The 21,268-nt window shown below is 46.3% G+C and overlaps 1 protein-coding gene across 2 annotated transcripts in view; it reads right to left on the reverse strand.

The window, feature by feature from the left end:
• Positions 1-21,268, reverse strand: part of chst11 (carbohydrate (chondroitin 4) sulfotransferase 11) — a 41,412-nt gene that overhangs the window by 14,355 nt on the left and 5,789 nt on the right. The window lies entirely within an intron of this gene.

Raw genomic sequence — 21,268 nt, forward strand, 5'->3', positions numbered from 1 at the left:
TGGCAGCCAATAAGTCAGCACGACAGGACCGCAGAGGTTTGGAAAACTCGGGACACATGGCGGACGCATTGACGAGCACACAATTGCCGCCTTTTGACACTTTTTGAACAAGTACGGATCTCCCGACGTCACGATGACCACGGGAGACGACAATGCAGATGTCAACCAGGAACCCGACGTACTATTTCAGAAATTCCACCTCTGACCTTTTTATTTCGAACTCATAAAAGTTTAGGGATCGTCGTCTTTGGGGGAATATTTCAAGATGCACAACATCCTTTACAGTTGAATGTCATTTGACCTTCTCTAAAGTTTGGAATGCACCTTTGCATGACGTTTTTTTTCCAAAAACTTTTATTTCCTGTATTTTCCGCACAATAAGGCGCTTCGGAGTATAAGGCCACCTTCAACGAATGGCCTTTTTTAAAACAGTTTTCATCTATAGGGCGCACCGCATTATAAGGCGCATAGAATAGAAGCTACAATAGTGGCTGCGGTTGCATTGCGCATCCACTAGATGGAGCTACGCTAAAGGGAATACAATACAATACAGCTTTATTTAGGAGGATCCTTTCACAACCGCTGCGGCTGTAACAAAGCGCTTAACGGAAGATTTAAAATACGACTTCCTAGGAATCAGAATATTGATCCGTATATAAGGCGCATCGGGCGATAAGGCACACTGTCGGCTTTTGAGAAAACTGAATGCTTTTAGGTGCGACTTATAGGGCGGGAAATACGGAATATGTCTTCCTGAGACACTTTCAGTCGTTCGTTTGCGAGTCACTGATGAGACACGGCGAAAATCTCAGCTGACTTGCCAATTGGATGATATTTTTTCCCCGCCACTTCGGGTTTTTTAATCAAAATTTCCATCGCCACAGAGTAAAGTCTAATTTGAGTTGTATGACACTCGGCAGCATGTCGGATAGTGGTTAGCACGTCTGCCGCGCAGCCCCGAGACCAAAGTTGGAATCTCCGCTGGAGGTTGCGTGCTCTGCCTGTGTTTGCATGGTTGGTGAACTCAAGACTCCGTATTCAAAAGGTGTGAATGTGAGTCTAAATGGCCGGTTTGTCCGCGTGTGCTCGGCTTTTGACTGGCGACCAATCCGGACCACCCAAAGTTAGCCGAGAGAGGCTCCGGTTACGACGCAGCCCAAATGCAGACGAGCGGCATGAGAAATTGATGGCTGGATGGATATATACACTCAAATGGGATATGCCAAAATTTGTCTGAAAGCTTTTGAAAAGATAAATTGTTTTCAGCGATGCGGTTTTGCGAGAACGAACGACAACCGTGATGGATTACGGGAAGTCCGCCCAAGTCGACGGCTTACGTTCTGCCACTCTGCTGGAGCACTTCCACTCGTACAAAAAAAAGAAATAAATGTCTTTGTGGCTAACGGAGGAGCGGTCGAAAGGGGGTCAAGCGTGAGTTGATTCAGTCAGAAGGAAGGTGCTCAAGCGTGGAAGAGTCCCGGTCACATGAGACATGCCGGCTGGCTGCAGGGAAGCGGAGCAGACCGACGCGATGCAGACACCGCAGGAGGGCGGCGGGGGGGGGGGGGGGGGGGGGGGGGTGTCACGAGAGCCAACGATGAATATAGCCGAAGTCGTGCCCACATTGAACTCACTCAAGCATTTTCGGTCATAAATACACATTTCACGTCTCGGCGCTTCGGCATTAACGAGACTCGAAGGGAGCAAGTGAAGAACAAAGGCTGCCGTATCTGACCCCCCCCCCCCCCCCCCCCCCCGTGGCTCGACCGCGAGCAGGGCAAGTCAAGCCGTCGCAGGAGAAGGACGTCGGCGGGGTGGGTTGCGAGGCGTGCAGTAACACTTAATTCAACTCCAAGGAAAATCATTTGAGTTCTCCTTGGTTCTCCGCGTTGGCCCTTGGGGGTCCTTATGCATAAAACATCTAAAGCGGGAGGAGGAGAAAAAAAAACGCTCTCAGTTGCAGAGCGATTGTGAGTAATTCATGAGCTCTAAGCCCAGAGATTCCTTTAAGGAAGGGCTCTCTATCGTGAGTGGGGATGAGGACGCTAAAAGGACTCTTTGCAAGGGTGCAAATCCAAAGCGCATTAAATTGCCGTAAAATATACTCCGACGGACTCCGTTGAAGTCGACAGAGCCCAAAACATTTCTCGTCACCATTCTTAAATTTAACTCGTGAAAATCCGACTTCTTATTTGGAAGGGCTTCGGGGAAATGTGGATTTTATTTAACTGTAACCTGATAACCCGATAAGCTGTCCACTGTAGTCACCGCCGCCCCTGAAAAACAGTTCAAGTCTCTGACAGCACTCTTTCCTGTAATTACGTCGAGGGTGTGGCTCCCATTTTTAAATTTTTTTTTTTAAAATTGGCCTTTAGGACGCAAATAGCTGAACCCCATGAATTCTGCCTAGCAACGAGTGACCACACCAATGCAAGCATGCGTCCCCATGAAAATAAACCACAGCAAACTATAAGCCTACTTTTTCCAGGCTTATTCAGTCGCAACGTTTTCCAACTCATCCGTAGCCTTTGTGGTGTGATTTGTAAACATTGCCGCCGGTGCGAGATTTCAAAACTAAGAATCCAGGAGAGCTGACAATCCCGAAAGAGGGTCGTATAGATTTCTTGGCATGTCGTCGATTTAAGTGATTGGCGGCCCTACCAATTTGTCTTCCAACTCAAGCTGGTCACACCCGATAGTTTTGTTTGAATAACAACCTCAGTTAGAACTGACGGAGACTTTTGGAGGAAAAAACAAACAAACAATAATGCTTTGAAACCCAAAGGCAATTAAATTCCATGAAATAGATCGGAAACGTGATGGAACACCTGACAGCCGACGCGTCACATACCGATTCTTGCGATCTGATTATTCTGCAGACGCATCACTTATTTTCGATTCTGAGCTGCGTCAAGTGAAACTCCAGAGTCGGCGCTCGCACAGTGTTAGCGGTCCAACAAATTAGACGAGAACAAAGAGGCCAATCCGAGTGAGAGGAGATAGTCATGCCAGCAGCCCTAATGAGTTCACTGATGCAAAAACAATAACACGGCATCCGTCAAGTATATGAAAGCCCATAATTACCTCCGCGTAACCCCTTTGGCTCTTCGACACTCAATCTTGTCCTTGTCAACAAGGTCACCTTCACTCCACCGAGCCGTTTTTCACCCAGGCTATTAACGGAACGGACACTAATGCCACAGCCGCGGGGATGACGGAAAGACCGCCATCACCGAGAGATGCTCGGCGGTGTCGATGGAGGTTAAAAGCCACGCGAGACGCCATCCAATCCTTAAACTGTCAGTTAAAAAAAAAAACTGTCTCGGTGTGCTCAGTGACACACACACAAAGGCATGAAAACAGTTTGAGGCGATACACAAGAAGAGACCGGATATGCTTGTGGCACCAGAGGTGCTGCGTGGAGTCATATCTTTGTTGCAAGGAGGCCAAACGACGGCAAGCCGACTTGTTTACACACGGTTTTAAGAAAAAAAAAAAAAAAAGAAAAATAAATCAGTAGCTGGCCTTTTCCGAACTAATTTCATTGGCTCTCGATTAGGGCTGAGACGACTAACGAACTCGAATATCTTGATAACGAAAAAGGTCAAGACAAAATCGCCGCCGTTGAAACAAACATACATTCAAAGTCGCAGATCCTACAGTGTTGAACATGAGGGTGACGATTCTAAGCGAACAAAAAAACTCGTATGCATATTTTGCATTGGTTTTGTTGTTTATTAAAACATTTTGCAGGACGGCCTGAATCATGACGGAGAAAATCAAGAGAATAATCAACTCCCCCCAAAAATGTCGTGGCTTCTGTTCTACACTCAATACAAAAAGTTGCCTCTATTGTGCGGCGATTGCAGCGGTAACGTACGTACAAAAAAAAATGCAAGCGGTCAGTGTCCCGATATAACCTCAACAAGATTTCGCAATTTTTATTTTATTGTTTGTCCTACACGCAACACAAAAATACACCATTCCTATTTGCCCTGTTTGTGGCAAAAAAAAAAAAAAAAAAAACCCTCCCCGATTGTCTCTGCAATTGTCCGCTATAATTACTCAGGGCCGTATTTATAGAAACAGAAGCAAAAGCTTCGTTTCGCTGACAAACTCACCACCATCAGATGAATTCAGTGTGCTTATCCGGGCATGTTTTAAAAACACAAAGCGGCAGTCATGTCTGGGGGGGGGGGGGCAGGCGGGAGGGCGAAGATGAAGCATTTAACGACGAGCCTCGTAACGTGTGCCGCTGTGCGCCTGACCTTTCAGCCCCAATTGAGGTTTTATTGTCGCTAATTAGACACTGTGATTGGAGGATAATTTAAAAAACAAAAAAAAAGCATGCGGCTTAATACCCAGACGGATGCCGACTCCCGCACATAATCGCGGCTACATTTTCCAGCACAAAGCTTTGTAATAACCCAAATGGTTTGCAATAACTTAATGAGACAGGAGCACCCCCCCCCCCCCCCCAACATCCCTTCCCCTTCGCATTCCAATCCAATCGCACTACACAACAACACAGCTTCACCGACGACATGGGCAGACTCTTTTTCCCCCGGGAGAGATAAACAACCGAGACTTAACGATGTACTTAGATGAGCAACCTGGATTTAAAAAATGAAAATGAATTTTTGTTTACTTGTGATTATCTTAACTCATTCAGTACCAACCAATTCTGGACCGAGTCTGAAAAGACGTTGAAAAACGTCTTTGGGAGTGAATGAATTAATGACTCTGTTGAATCCAGTCTGTCCAAATCCCCAACCAGCATTGCACAAAATAGCGTCTGTTTCTCACTTTTAAGTGTCGAGAATACTTTTTTAAAAAAAGAGCTGATGATGGGTCATCCGATGGCCTGGCGACCAGTCCAGGGAGAAGCCCACCTCTCACCCAAAGTCTCCTGAGATTGGCGCCAGACCGGGCGAGGCGCGATAGACCACTCAGCATCTTATTTAACCGACGATCGGCAAATAGTTTACGGGCGGGAGGTGGGTAAATGTGCTCTCGCGCTGGTTTTACGGTGTATCCTGCGGCGATGTAAATTGTCTCATCAAAGCCTCCCGCGGTGCTCTGGGGCCTCGGAACAGAGTCGAAACCATCCAGCATACACGAAGAAAGAAAATAGATACCGGACAATAGAAGAGTCAGCATGTTTGAATTTGCACCGCAAAGCCTAATGGTCCCACACGAGGCCAGTTAGAAAAGTTAGAGGATCGCTTCGCCGCGACAACACACCTGCTCACGGCGCCCTGAGCATCTGACAGTTCCCAGCCAAGCAGAACGCCGCTACGCTAAAAGGGTCATCCAGGGCAACCCGATCGACTTCATAGTTCCGACCAAAGGCCAAAATATATAATTATGGCTGGGAGGGCAGCACATTGGGCATTAGCGGTTAGCACGTCAAATAGCTGTAAATTCTGACGCGGTGGAAATGTAACAATTAGTCAAATTCAACATCCATGTTAACAAATTCTAAGGGCCAGAAATGACAGCGGTGACTAGCTGTTGACGAAATTGGAACGACATCCCTCGCCTAATAAGCCGTACGTCAAAACGTTTTGGCGTGGTTGCCGTTTCAAAGTCATGAGTGGCCGTGTGTTTCCGCGCTCTCCTTTCGGTCGGCGTCACCTCTGTTGACACAGCGCCCTCATCGACGTCAGTCAGCGTTGCGCCTACACTCGAGCCTTTCAAGAGGAGCGAGCGAGTGACCCGCAGCGGGTCGAGTGGAGTGGCGTGGAAAGCCCGAGTCAGCAGAAAAAGACACGGTGTAAACTGTCTAATGACATTCTGACAAAGTAGGAGAGTGTGTTAGCATGTGTGTGTGTGTGTGTAAGTGAGTCAGCGCCGTACAAGGCTACGAAACCAGCGGCGGTTCAGACACTCGCTCACGCTTGGCGTGTCACCCGAGCACTGTAGCTACAAGCCACTCTTCGAAAAATATTTTTTAAATATACAAGGGGCAAATGACAATGAAGATAATTCTGCTTATTTTGGAGGCGGGAACTGAAATGATAGGGCGGTTTTAAAATTCCAATAAAGTTAGACTGCACAGGATGAGGAACACAGTAATCCCTCGTTTATAGCGGTTAATCGGGACAAAAACCACCCGCGATAAACGAAAATCCGCGAAGTAGCGACCAATTAACATATATATTAAAAAAAATTGCCCCACGTGGGCCTTTGCGCTTGAGCAGAGCCACCAACACACACACACACACACACACACACACACACACACACACACACACACACACACACACACACACACACACACACACACACACACAGGCAAGCGATCTGTGCAGCAAGACGTGCTTATGATTAGTCATTTAGGGTTGTTTAGACAATTAAGGATGGAGAAACCTGCTTTTGTTTTTATAAATCTCTCTCTCTTTCTCTCAGCAACACACATACACTTACCTGCGCACCCATGCATGCACGCACACACACACACACACACGCACGCACACACGCACACACACACACACACACACACACACACACACACACACACACACACACACACACACACACACGTGCCCCACGTGGACCTTCCGCGCTTGAGCAGAGTGCGCACACACTAGCAAGCATAGTAAACAACACTTAGACACTGATTTTTGCGGACTTCAAAAAAAAAAAAAAAAATTATGAATGTTTGAAAAAATCTGTGATAAACAAACCGCGAAATAGCGAGGGATCACTGTAATTTCGCCGAGTTTTTAAGCATTGACATTTTAGTTTTATTAAAACATTTTTTTTTTAAAGATTCGCATATGTTGATACGATGACTGGTAGTTTTCCCTGAGACTTGAGTTTGCTTCGACACATTCCCTTTGTTTAGCTTGGAGTTCAATTATTTCTATTTCTTTTGCCGATTCTTTGTCCCGTGTGAAGTAATTGCACACAAAGCGGACAAAAGGTTGACTTAAAATTGAAAAAAACAAAAAAACAAAACAAAACTGTATGAAGCGTGGCTACATGGTCAATTGTGAGCGCGTGACCGACGATATTTTAAGATTATTTGAAGGTAGGATTTAAAACTTCCAAGAAGAAAGGGTTGCATTGAAAACCACGAGAACCCAACATTACACAATTAAGCGCTCACTGTGCTATTATAGGAGTATCGTATATAAAAGAGAGTCATTTTAAGAGCAGCACGTGTGATGGAAATGCGTCTGCGGGAGGCAAACAAAGATAGCTTGTTCGGTTCGCAATTGTGACGCGTCAGTACTTGTGTTCTAAACTTATCCATCCTGTCCTGTCCTGTGGCGGCATGCGTACTGGATTATGATCATTAAATGCAATCTCAGGTTGATTGTGGTTGTGGAAAGAAGTGTCTCCACTAAATTCCAGCAAACCAGATGCGGAACACATTTCGGTTAATTGGAATAATTACGCATTGGGTACGATTTATTTTTTTTTGGTTGTTTTCCTGACACACACTTGTTTGCCTTAAGATCAAACCTTCTCTGGGGTGCGGCGCGTGATTGCGATAAAAGGGTTTTTGACGAGGTGGGCAGGGGCGGGGGAGACGCGGGGGGGATGGGGGGGGGGGTTCAGACAAACCTCCAGAGGCGCAGCTGGCCTCAGGGACTAAAATTAGAGGTGGAGAGCGGGGTGGGGAAAAAAAAGTGAAAGGGTTTTGCAATTCAGAAGCGAAAAAAAAAAAAAAACCCACGATCGTAAAAGGGAGACAAGATTGATTTAGATAAACCACAAAGGCAGAGTCCACCGAGATGGTTACAGTATATATATACTGTATATATATTTTTTACCGACAGTCAAGTTATTGCGCTCCTGATTTAATCCCTCAATCTTTTAGTTTCATGGATCGAGTATCAAAACAGGCACTTTCCTCCCCGCCGCATGATCCAAATGTCAGTGTGCCGTCACTAAATGCCTTACCTGCACTGCCACCTTGTAAATTTTGGGGGCCTGGCAAAGATTTGCACAATATTGTTTCTGTGTCTATAACAACGGGTTCATTATAAGTGTTAGTTTGAGCTTGCACGAGCTTTGTCAGCTTGTAAGCGTCTTTGTGATCAGAGGCCATTTTGTTTTTGACTCCAAAATGTCGCATCAACAAACCCCGAACTAATGCAAAATGCATGAGCTCCTCCGGCGAGAACAAAGTTCTTATTTTAGCACTAAAGCATCCGCTTTTAGATCCCAAACAACCTCGTAAAGGCTCGACTGGATGCGAGTCGCTTGAAGATGAATCGGCAGAAGTCAAGCAAGCAAGTCGGGGCGAGAATCGGGCATGGGTGCTTTGAAGCGCGCGCGTTCAACACAAACGCATTGTAATTGGAATAGAAAAAAAAATCAACTGGAGTCATGTCGGACGGGCGGCGTCAATTTCAAGATGAGGATTGTGTCGCGAGCGGCTTCAAAGTGTTTTTTTGAATTTGCGCCGTGATTTCCCATCGGGGCGGTGCGGCGTTATTTGTTTCGAATGTAGTTCATCTAAATGTGTGCAGGCGGCGCGCTAAATGATTGATTGTTTTGATTTCATTCTCTGCTCCAGCCGCGAGCAAAAAAAAAAAAAAAACGACTCGTCAGTGTGGTGAGACAAGACAACGAATTAAGACGCGCGGGCAGACGCTATCGGAACGTAAAAGCAAAAGCCATGCTCATCTCCGAATTTTGACAATTTTGTTTTGTATCATTTCAATGTATAAATCTTAGACCAGGGGTGACAAACTCATTTCACATTGTGGGCCACGTACAGACTCGGTAGATGTCAAGTGGGCCGAACCATTAACATTATACCATACTGTGCTATGAATCACCAAACTATCATCTCTTTCCTTTGTTTTGGTCTCAAGAAGCATTGATTGACGCTTTCATATCATTTGCTGCGTTGGGTCTATCTCGGTGACAGACTGAGACTGCCGTTTTCTTCCCCGATCAAAACAATGTTGTCTTCTACTGTGATCAAAACAGTGTGCCCCCTAGTGGATAATCCACGAATTGTATTTTATTTAAAATATTCATTCTGTGTCTTTCATGCATTTCTTTTCACTTTTAAATTATCCCGCGGGCCAGCTCGAACCTCCTTGGGGGCCGGTTCCGGCCCGCGGGCCGTACGTTTGACACCACTGCCTTAGACGGTCCGATGTGGACGAACTGACCAACATTTTCATCCGAGTGTAATTTGTTTCCAATTTTAATTGGGTTTCCCGCTGGATTGAAAGAGTCGAAAAAGGCACGATGCAATTATGTTTGTTCGTGAACAAGGTGACGGAGGAAGGCAATTCTGTTAACTCATTCACTCCCAAAGACGTTTTTAAACGTCTTTTCAGACGTGGTCTAGAATTGGTTGGTACTGAATGAGTTAATAGGTTGTTTATTTCCCCATTGCGGGACAAATAAAGGATATCTTATCGGGCAATGCTCCCGTCTCATGCGCATAAGGGCCTATTGTCAACGCAATTATTTCCAATGGAGGCCAGCAGTGGTTTGCGTTTCACATTTCAGGGAACCAATTAAACTGCACAGAGAGCGAAGCCATTACCCTTTTTTTTTTTTAACTTTACGTTCCCGTTGCCCCTTTCATTACACTTGGAATTAAGCAGCAGAGCGATCGGCGGTTCGCTTTCTCAGCAGGCGGCGGCTAAAAAAAGGAACTCGAGTTCAGTATGATGCAACAATGTCGGAAAACAAAACGAGGTTACTTAATTTTTTGGGGGGATTTTTTGTGTGCCTCGTCATCCTCACAAGTGCATGGCAAAACAAAAGCTGCTTCCATGCGTCAATTAAATGATACGTAAATTGTCTCCGTATCTTTTAATCGGGTCACTGATGATATTTTGTAAATTTGTGAGAACATATACGAGCGCCAACGAGATTTATTTCACCGTTTTCTCCCCGTCTCGCATTCGGAATACCTTCAGTGCCGGGGCTGCTGCAGCTCAACGTTTATGCACTGTTAAATTATAGTGCGTCTGTGTTTTTTTTCCAGCGCTGCGTTCCCTCCTAAAATAGACAGCGGTGGAAATTATAGGTCTTGAGCGGCCGCAAGTTAGCGTTTGTGCGCGAGCTTGTTGACGTGAAGAATCGCAGCCCATTGGCTCTGCCTTTTGTCTTAACAGTCAGCTGACCACGGCGACTTGGCGGAAATCGATCCGAGACGGCGAACGCGTGTCCCGGTCATCCCGATTTAGTTTGCGAGAGGGCAAATCGGAGGAGCGGACATGGTTGATTGTGGAGCAAGGAACCGGATTACAAGCGGAAATAAGAGTACGTTGGTGTTGGGTGGCGCTCAACACCCTGCACAACAATTGGCACTTCTCCGCTACCAAACACAAAACCGAATGGAACCAGTACTGCTTAAAATATAAACGTGTCCACCACAGGGGACACAACAGGCAACAATGGCAATCGACAGAACACTGATCAGACGGCAGAAATGGAACATGTGCCTCTCCTCGCCACCAAGGGAAAGTTTAGCAGGTAATCATCAGTGACAATTGACACCCCATGAAGAAATAAGTGGGTCATCAGACGCTTCAAGGTGATATTGGGGGGGGGGGGGGGGGGGGGCTGTCACTCGCGCCAAGGCTACGTTCCATTTCGCCCGCGTTAGAAGTAACGCGCTTTTTAAGCATTCGGAATTCGTTGGAGGCGGAAAAAATTGTTCAGGAAACAGCTCGGCGCACGAGTGCCGCAAACTGGATGGGACTGTACTGAGGGACACTAAATCGGCGGCCCACACAAGCAACATTTGTGGAAATCTTTTCACGCCAGATTTCGGAATGAGTCAACTTATCTATCTGCGGGTGACAAAATTTACTACGGTCAAGTCATTCCTGCACGAACCCTGACGGAATTACTTTTGCGCATGAGTCATTTTCATAAATAGCATTTTTTAATGGCATGGGAGAATGTCAGTGAATGTTCTGAGCTCCTGTTCAGTGCCGATTTATAATACTGAATCAGCAGAATTCTTAACTCATTCAGTACCAGTCAATTCTAGACCAAGTCTGAAAAGACGTTTAAAAACGTCTTTGGGAGTGAATGAGTTTAGGACCAAGTCATAGATTATTATGGCCGTTGGCAGCCACGATGGCACAAGTCTTTTGGGCCGCACTATTCCTACCAATATAATCCCGGCATTGAAGCAGGAGTTCAGAACATTCAGAAATGAAAAAAAATAAAATAAAATTCTAATGAGTTGATGAAGTGAATGCCCAATCCTGAAACCAGACTCACGCCTCCGCCAGGTTACCAACTGGGCCAGGATGTCTGTTCCCATTGTAGCCCTCCCTCCCCATCGCCATGGCAACCCCATCCGATGGGCAAAATGCGGCGATAACAGCCCGAGGAGGAGTAGGCGGAGGAGTGACATGTTGAAGCTTTGAGCATTCATTCCCCCCCACCCCCTCTCCGTTTTCCCGACTTTCATCATTCTTCCTTTTGCTGGCATTTTAGCGGTAATAAATATTCCCAGAAGCAGGTGAACATCCTGCATGTGCAAAAAAAAAAAAAAAAAACTGCAAGCAGACAAGGAGACGACAGATGGCCGCTCTCAGATGGAGAATGACGGATGAGCTCCTCTTGGGGCCTGCCTGCCCAAGGTGGCAAAACTAAGAAATGAATGATTACAGGAAAGACTTAATATCCGCTTTAAGACATTTTGCACGTCAGAAACACCCCCCCCCCCCCCCCCCCCGGGATATAGACACCAATTGGACAACCAGCCTCAAAGTGTGTGCCGGCTGGGAAACCTTTGTCTGTACAGCACATGGTGGGAGCCCGGTAGCAATTGTTTCCGTCACGTTCATCTGTCTCTGGTCAAAAGCGGGAGGGGGGTGGGAGGGGGGGGGGGGGGACTGTAGAATGAGGAACAATGTCCTCCTCACGGCACCTGCACGGCATTGAGCAGGCGACGGGCGGCATTCGTCATCTCAAGAAGATTAGATTAACGGCGGCAAAGGGTCGGCCGGTTAAATTATTAAAGACCTACTGTGGCGTGCTAGCAGCATTTGTGAGGCGTATCGACGTGGCGGAAAGGGCGCGCTTTCCATCCAATTTTCGTGCAATTGCAAGGAAGCATCGACAGGTAAGCAGAAGTGCAGCGTTGGCACAAATTAACACTGATTACGAGTGTTGCCAAAGGGAGCGTCGGTTGAGGTATTTGCGATGCGTGGATCTGGACACGGATTGCCCGCATCGTTCATTTTAAAGCCGTACGCCATCAAAGGCAATCGCAGGGTCAGGATGGCGATGTCAGGTGGACAAATGTAATACCCCGGGACTGCGTGGCTTTTTTCCGGGTACTCCCGTTTCCTCCCACATTCCAAAAACATGCATGGCAGGCTGATTGAACACTCAAAAATTGTCCCTAGGTGTGAGCGTGAGCGCGGATCGTTGTTCGTCTCGGTGTGCCCTGCGATTAGTTGGCAACCTGTTCAGAGTGCCCCCCCTCCCTCCCCCGCCTACTTGCGTGGAATAACAGGCGGAAGCTGCCGCCCGACTAAATATAATGACTTGGTCGGCCAATTTGTCGCTCTGCCCCGGTTGTCATGGTAACGATAGTCGGATTGGGCATTTTCATGTCATCACCCCCCCCCCCCCCACCGAAAATTCTTTTTCATCAGACAAGTAGATATTAAGGGGGATATTCTCCCCTTCTCCACAGCGATCCATTTTGAACATATGTCACGCTTGGATTGCGAAATCAACGACCGGCGCGGATCCGGAAGCGCCGTTCGGCCCGTCACGGGTGCGCAGTTTATCTTCGGGTGACTTTGAAGGAGCATGCAACACAATAACGCTCTACAAGTCGCAGCCGATGACTGGAGTTCTTTGTGATCGGTGCTTAAGAACCGTCACATGTGAAGAGGAAAAAAAAAAGTCAGCTGACGCCGATTTTGTTTTTTAAACAATTAATATGATATAGTGTCAACATTAAAAAAAATCATTTATTCAACTTTATTCTGGCGTTTAACTACTGTTTTTTATGATTAGTTGTCTGTGCTCTGTCATCTTTTTTTTTTTTAATATTGCCTTCTCGTGCCTTTTCTTCCTTGCGTCAATAAAGTTGGATTGGATTGTTTTGGATCAGGGATGCAATCATAGAATATACAGAGCATTTAAAAGGATCTATTTTGACACCGTAAACTTATTCGATGAATGATATGAGGACCTAATGACAAGCTCGTCGACCCGTCTCAAACCTCATTTCATTCGAGGGAGGCGTTGCGGCACCATGTTGGTGTGTACCCACGACTTGCTGAGTCAGTCCTACGAGTTTGCTCGCACGTTTCTTGCCAACGTGTCCGCTCTGACCCCTTTATGGAGGACGTTGAAGCGTCCAGCCCCGGACTCGACTGCGGCACGGAATCCGCAGAGGGGATGATGGCGGCACCCGTCGATCCGCCGGCCAAACCGGCCGACCACGCTGGAAACCACCGGACAGATGGGCATGAAAGCAACGCTACGCGGCATGTATAGAAAAAGAGGAAGGGGGGTGGGGGGGGGGGGATTTATGGAAGTAGTTGGGGTTTGAGAACATCTAATCCAAGGAGCGCTAACCACGAGAAGAATTTTCCGAGATCTTTAAACGGCGCCATAAAATGTCATTTGTCACATTATGAGATACTTAAAAAGGGAAATATCACATCACACTCGACCGGCTTGTGCAGTGGAATTGGATTATTCAACAAAAACACGTGTGAGCGTAATTTATACCCGATGAAACCGTTTTCAGATTGCCAAGTGCCATAACTCCTAACTATGACGGCATTGTGTCGATTTAGTCGTTCGCCCATCCAATTTCGATACCACTTTCCCTCGGGCGAGCTGGATTTCCCACCGTTGAGACACAGAACACGTTTGCATTCAGAGAACATTTCCCGAGCGAAAGGAATGGATATGTCATTAAGCCATTCAAGATGTACATTGTGCGTTGGCCACCAGGGTGCAGCAACGTTCAGACCTACAGACGTAAAAGGTGCTCACAATTGCTCGGTAAGTACTAAGTTGACAGCACTATGAGCGATTTCCCCAAAATAGACAGAAGAATACTCGCCTCTGAGTCTTATATTGTCTGTCTACATGTGTTGTGGCACCGTTTGTGTTCAAATTCCTGTTTCCTACTACTAAGATCAATGCGATTTGCAGGCCTTTCGAAGGCCGAGTACATTGTCACATGAACATACCAGAAGTTTTGTTTTCGTACTGGCATCTTAAATTTTGGCTTGCAAGTCAAAAAGAAATAAAATAAAATGCGGAAACATGTCAAAAGTCAGTTCCACCCGTACGCCAAAACAACCGCTGCACCTGCATTCTTTTTCACATGGCCTTGTAAATTACATCGAGTCTTTTTTGGCTCAGAGGACGTCAGATCATGATGAACAGACTTCTCTTGTTCGGAGCAACTTCCCGCACAACTGAAAGTTTCCATGTGACGTTTCACATTCAATGTTGCAAAAAAAAAAAAAAAAAAAAAAGTAGGGCATTTCAAACTGAAGGGGAAATTGCGGCGCAGATAAAGCTCATTGCAACACACACGGAAAAAAATCAAATCAAATAAAAACCTCAGCACACCACCACTTGCAATAGTGGCATTTATCAGCGCTTGAAGAGTATCTAAGCGCCTATTTAGCTTGTTCTTAATGGGTGTAGCCCATTTTTAGAGAGGCCTGGCGACAAGGTGGAGCGGAAAGTCGGTTCCAGCGCCTCCGTTCCGCCTCCCGGTAGCGAGCTACTGTAGTCGGACTGTTCCACCAGGGCAGACGTTTAATGAGACGTGGCCCTGGCGCTCGTCCTCTTAATTAAAGCCACGATTAACTTCCCTGCCAGCATGCCGTCTACATCTGGCGGCTTGAGGACAGACACTGTCAACACGCGGCACTTGCGCCGACGCTCTTTGAAACCGGGAGGTGGAACCCGCCAAGGGCGGAGTGCAATTTTTCACCTTCCGCAAACTTGTACAGCCATTTCAAGCTGGGCTCTTAGGGTCAAAATGTCACAATTTAGGGTCAGTTAAGGATCATTTTAAGGTTCAAAATGGAATGAAAGCGTAAAAATAAGTTAGCCGCTGTCCCTGGGGAAAGCGTCTCGGTAAGAGATGGGAGATTAGAACTCGCTGCACATGCACGGATCCCACTAACATGACTGCGGAACGAAAGGAGCTCGTTTACTGTTACAAACTAAGCGCTTCCGACCTGCAAATATTTTTGCAGAGGTCGCCTTGTCCCACCTGTGCAACTCTTAATGAGGACAGATCCCTGCAGTTTAATGAGGGTTAATTTAACAAAAGATCATCTGTTGGCAGGAGGAATATTTTTCCATGGCCATATCAAACGCTCAGTAAAAAAATATATATATATATTTCTTTGAATGATGTCGAGATAAATGTAGTTGCTGAGGCGCAAAAGAACAGTGCGCCCGCCACTTTCAAACTCACTGAACTCAGGGTTGCGTACGTCTCGAGTGATGACGTTTCAACACCGAGAGCCATTTTCCAGAAAATGGAATTCCGAACGGTATGACCTGGAGGGCAATGCATTTTGTGGAGCTTCCACTGTACGCTAGCCTCTTTCGAAGACATACTGAGCGCGCACACACACACTCACACACTCTCGCCCATCCTGCCCACCCCCTCCTCCAGAGGTAAACACGACGAACGGGCAACAGAGCCATTCGTCAGTGGCTAAAAATAGCCTGCGGCTCTCCTGTCTGGCTGTTATTAATGCCCCAATGTGGCGAATGGACGACACTCGCAAACTCTTTACTTACTTCTCGGCGGCGAGGACCTCACAAGGGAATCGATAGTTATTGACGGGGGCGCGCCGTGCGATTACATAATCATGTCCGACCCCCCGCTGCACCCCCCTTTGCTGCTACCGAGACTGTCCACCTAGTGACCGTAAGGGACCTTTTCACCCTCTTTTAGAGTGAAGCCCGTCCATTTTGACAGATCAGTAATCGGAGCGATCGTCGATTGTCGGAAGTAAATATCCATGACATCGGATGAGCGGGGAATCGATTCGTTTACTCAACACGGAGCATCTTTGTGCATCATCGCCGGTGGCATCTCGTGTTACAAGGACGGCTGTTAACGCATTACGAAAAAATGCTCCAAAGCCAGGTCAGTAATCGGAGCGATCGTCGATTGTCGGAAGTAAATATCCATGACATCGGATGAGCGGGGAATCGATCGTTTACTCAACACGCAGCATCTTTATGCATCTTCGCCGGTGGCATCTCGTGTTACAAGGACGGCTGTTATCGCGGTACGAAAAACGCTTCATAGCCTTCGTACCGCAGGGGTTTATGATGACCTCATCAAACCGAGTCCAAGAAGTCCATAGTGGGATATAATTGAGTGCGATTGCAAATCTCTGCCAGAGGAAAGAAATATTGGCACCTTAATTTAACAACCGCGTCTTTTAGTATCCGTCTTAATGACGCGATGCAATCTCGGGAGCTCGTTAAGTTTTCGGTTGTCACAATCGCCCGCTTTGGAAAAGAAATATCTAGTGACGAGTGCGAGTTTCCTGCAGTGATTTCGAGGGGGGGGGGAGACGTCCGGCCTTTTGCCCCGGCGCGCGGAGCGAGACACACAAACGCATCATTTATCAGACTTCAAGGCAAGAGTCGCACGCAGGTGCGAGCAGAGAGAGCAAGCTAAGCGCAAATGCGGACCACGAGGACTTAACAACCGCTTGCGAGAAAGCCTGCCGGCTGAAATGAAGCTGAAAAATAGCTTGGACTCAACTCACCTTTTTTAGATAAAACATTTTGTGAACAGACAGCAAGTACATCAATCGCAATTAAGGTGCGGTCTGTCCACTGTTTGGGAAAAATGTCAGCAACCGCTATGGAGCAGATTGCACATTGCTGACTCGGCAAGTTGCCATCATTAATGTCACCGCTTCTGATGTACTAAAGACCACCCACCCCCACCAAAAAAAAAACAACCATCTGGCATTTAATGACTGTATTACACAAGATGTCACAAACTAGTTCTTCGAAAAAATGTCATACGACATTGTAGATGCTCGTCCTGTTGGTTTGGACGTTATTCAGACAGAAGGGGCTTTTATTGCGCTAGGTAGTTCAGAGGACACACTTCGCAAATCATAATCATACGATCACTGTTGTTTCGTTTCCATTGAGGTCATTTCGGTGCTCGTTTCATAAGGGGGGGGGGGGGTGAATATGAAATGAGGGAGGAGCTCGTCTAATATGTTCTTCCTTGATCTTTGATCCTCTGCATGGATTAGTCATGAACGGGGGACGCCTCTTCGCCCTCCCTCGCCATGCCACAATGCTAGATGTGGGATTTAGCGGCGCAGCTGGGCCGGAAAAGCCGAGATCTCACAAGCAGGACGTCCGAGACGAGACCCGCTCTTCATATGAAACAATTGCAGGGCTCGTGAGCGGCATACTGATGCAAACGCACTGATTGCACACACACAAAAATCAAGACAAACTATTCCACTCTAGCTCTGGTCCGAATGCAAGTGGACTGTAACAAGTAAAACTGAAACTAAATTAGTTCTGCCAACTAATGTACATTCACAGTATGCCGTTTGCAGTTTTTTTTTTTGAGTTTGGGGGGGGCTTACTCTACATTATTGCCTGGAAAAAGTAAACTGTTCTACTACAAAATGACCATTTTGGCGCCATATTGCGGCATGTCCGGGAAAGAATCTATGTTTAAGTGAAGGGAAGAGCGTCATTTGAGTCAGGCCATAGCCTTGTCTAATATACAAAAAGTGTTTTGCTGCCATTTTGTGACATCCGCCGGCAATTCCCCCAATGATACAGTTGGTTGTTAGATTGGATAATTGTGAGACCGGTCGTGTCATCCCATGTTTGACGTTACCTACCCAGGTTGACCCTGGCTGTCAGCTAACAGCTGACGATGCGGCGACGAGGGTGAGGAATTTCGAGTTTCCCGTTGAAATTCCACAAGCGGAACCTTTCATTCTTTCCCAAGATGTGCTCATTCTTTGCCTTTCGACCATCGCAGGCTCTGTCAGCGAAACCTCTAAGGGATGTTAAAAAGGGAGCCCGCATATGGCGTGGTTGCATAAACCAGAACAGATTTGCAGCCTCAGCGCGCGCTCAAACACAAACTTCAAAACTATCCCGGAGGCATTTCACAGGGAAACCAAACAAGCGGCGCTCACAGCACACTTCCTCATTAGCACTCCATCCACATACACCATTTCAGTTCTTCGAAGGGTAACAGGTGGAGGCCATGTATCAATCCGGGAAATCGGGGCCCGTTAACAAAATGAACACTGAGTACTTGGGGTACAGCATTGAAAAATTCTCATAATTAAGTGTCTTTTAATCAATCGTCAGTGACTTATTAAATTGCGCTCAGGTGATACTACCGTGCTTCGTTGCCATTTGGTAACATCGCGCTGCCAACAAACTATGGACGAAGTGAGTTGAGTAGCTTCATTTGGACAAAAACAGTCCTTTGCTGCCATCTTGTGGCTTCTCCGGCGTCTTTTAGCATCGAATTGCAAACGCTTCTGGCTGGGGGTGGCAATTATGTGTGGATTTCTGCTATTTGTGGCAAGTCTTCATCCACCGTGAATAGAGAGGGTTTGAGTTCTAAAGTTGTTTTTTTTGTTGTTTTTTGACCGCAAGCAAACCACATCACAGCCTTCAGAACTTATAACTGTCTGTGTGGCTTTTGTGAAATCACTTTGATACATTTTAGCACAAGTTCCGACGACATTTGGGTGGGGGCATTTTCGATAAAAGCCGTGTGACTTGACGCTCGAATCAAACGCAACTATGACAACTCTGTGGTTTTAATCGAGCACAGCCTTGAACAAGAAACAACTTTGAGCTTTTACAAACTTGGAATAGAATGAGAGGAAAAAAAACCCCCCTAATTATTAGTAAACAGTAAACATGAATGAGTCCTTTGTAAATTCAGATACTGCTCTGAAAAAATGATTTTTGAATACACTCAATAATGAGGGACAGGCATAATAATTGATTGGGATCAAAGTGGACTCTGTCAACAGTAGCGCGAGTGTGGAAGTTGACTCCAAACAGCAGATGTGCATGTGATTCAGTCTTGCTGACTAACCATGAGCATCCGAGACTTGCACTCTGGAACAAATCCTCTGGGCGGCAATTACTAGTCAGACCACACTAGGATTAAAACCAAGGTTTTCCGCCAGACTGAAAATAATGACTTAATTGTGCATTCACTGATCAGTAATTCACCCTCAATTAATGTGAATTTCTAACGACTAAAGTTCCCGTAACGGTATAAAATATTTATTTGGATTATTGTGTTTGGTTTAAACAATATGTCATTAACTCGGGAGGGCTGACAATGCGGAGGTGCAGGGTTCGATTCCGGCTCCCGCCTTCCTGTGTGGAGCCCGCATGTTCTTCCCTATGGCTGTGTGGGTTTCCTCCGGGTACTGCGGTTTTCTCCCGCATTCCAAAAAACACGCATGGCAGGCTGATTAGACACTCTAAATTGTCCCTAGGTGTGATTGTGAGCGCGGAGGGACGGCGCCGTGTGCGAATCCACTCTGTCTTCTTCTGTCACTTTCAACAAGAGGTCGCAACTCGCGGCGAGTCCCTGGTAGGGAGGTTGAGTTTACACTGGGAGGCCAGGCAGCATTGCCAGCCCTCTTAAACATGCCTCAACCATGGCGACGCCGGCCCGGGAACGTTATCTGACAAACAACAATGGTGCCGCGTCTGTGTCTCAAGTATCCCAAGTGCCGCGGGGGCATTGGAAAAAGAATGTAAACTAACCAAACAAATCCATCTCAAGGGAACTGACTGAATATAAGATAAAGGAGTAGAACCTTTAGGAAAGGTGATATAATGGAAATGGCTTTTTTAAATCACTTCAATACAAATAGTTGGGTCTCTAAAGGGCTCGCCCAGCCACTAAGTGTGAAATTAAACAACCTAGTACATATTTTGTGAGTCGCCTTTGGTGGTCCATTAAGCCCCAAGTGTTGCTTGGTGGATTTTTTTTTTTTTTTTTGCTTTGTGCTGCAATTTGCATTATAGGCGAGCCACAAATAAAAACATAAAAAGTGGTTCAAGTTGTTGCTAGTTGTTAAAAAAAAAAAAAAATTCCAATTCAGCTTAACGAAAGGCATACTCTGCATTTACATGAAAGGACCACCCACCCAAAACCGAATTACCAGACTGTAACAAATGGAGGTTAAGTGTCCTGTAATCTTTATCCTTTGCTTATTTTGACGGAAGAATGTCGAAGAAGTTTCATGAAAAACACCTGGGAATTGGTTTAACTTATGAAAAAAAAAATCCATGTCTTCTTTAAACCACAAATCCTTCCTTAAAACTGCTCCCCTTTGGTCACAGCATCCTGAAACGCAGAAGCCTGTCATTAAAATAAAACTCTGTGACCTTTACGCACGTGGAAGGAGAGCATGATGCAACGCCCAAGGAGAACCCGAAAGGAAGATCCGATCCCCAAAAAGGTGATCAATATTCCCGAAACACTGCACTGACAGATGAGCAATATCTGTTGGCAAAGGTAGCGTTTATAAGCTAAATTCATTTACATTGATTCAGCGCCAATGCACAACAAGCGTTACCTCAAGGCACTCTTGATATGGATCAGATCCAGCACCACGCTGCTCACATATTAAACAGAACCGGCAGAACACCACATGAGAGAGCGCTTCGGGAAAGGAGGGGAGGGGGGGGGAGAAGAGAAACCCTCCCTTCTATGGAAGAAAATCTCAACAGAACCAAGAGTCAGTGTGAGGTGGTCATTTGACTACATTTCCTTGAATGACTACAGGGAAAATTATTCACAGGCAGACAACTTCATTCATTCATTCCACAATCGGGCAACTGGTTTGAACTGCTTTTGGGTGACAGACACAGGCAACAATCCCCAACACAGTCTGAATGCTAAAATAATTATAACGAAAGAACTTATATCCATCCACTTCTCGACTGCTTGACCTCATTCGGGTCTTGGGTAACTGGAGTCTATCTCAGCCAGACAAAGAGTGGGGTACACCGTGCACTGGTCGCCACAGTGACCGCAGTTGAGGGGTTCTTGAATGGGTTTTGCTTCCTCCCACATATCCAAAAACAAAAAGGAATATTAAGTAAAGAATCAAATTGGTGTGAATGTTTGTCTAAATTTGCCCTGCGATTGGCTGGCGACCACCACGGGGTGTTCCCAAAGTCAACTGGGATAGGCTCCGGCTCTCCCACAACCCTGGCGAAAAGAACGAGAGAAAATGGATGGGGGAACAAGTGCCCTTGA

Source organism: Hippocampus guttulatus, chromosome 22 (assembly GCF_054856545.1).
Source record: "Hippocampus guttulatus isolate MCC_2025c chromosome 22, RoL_Hgut_1.0, whole genome shotgun sequence".
NCBI classification, from domain to species: domain Eukaryota; kingdom Metazoa; phylum Chordata; class Actinopteri; order Syngnathiformes; family Syngnathidae; genus Hippocampus; species Hippocampus guttulatus.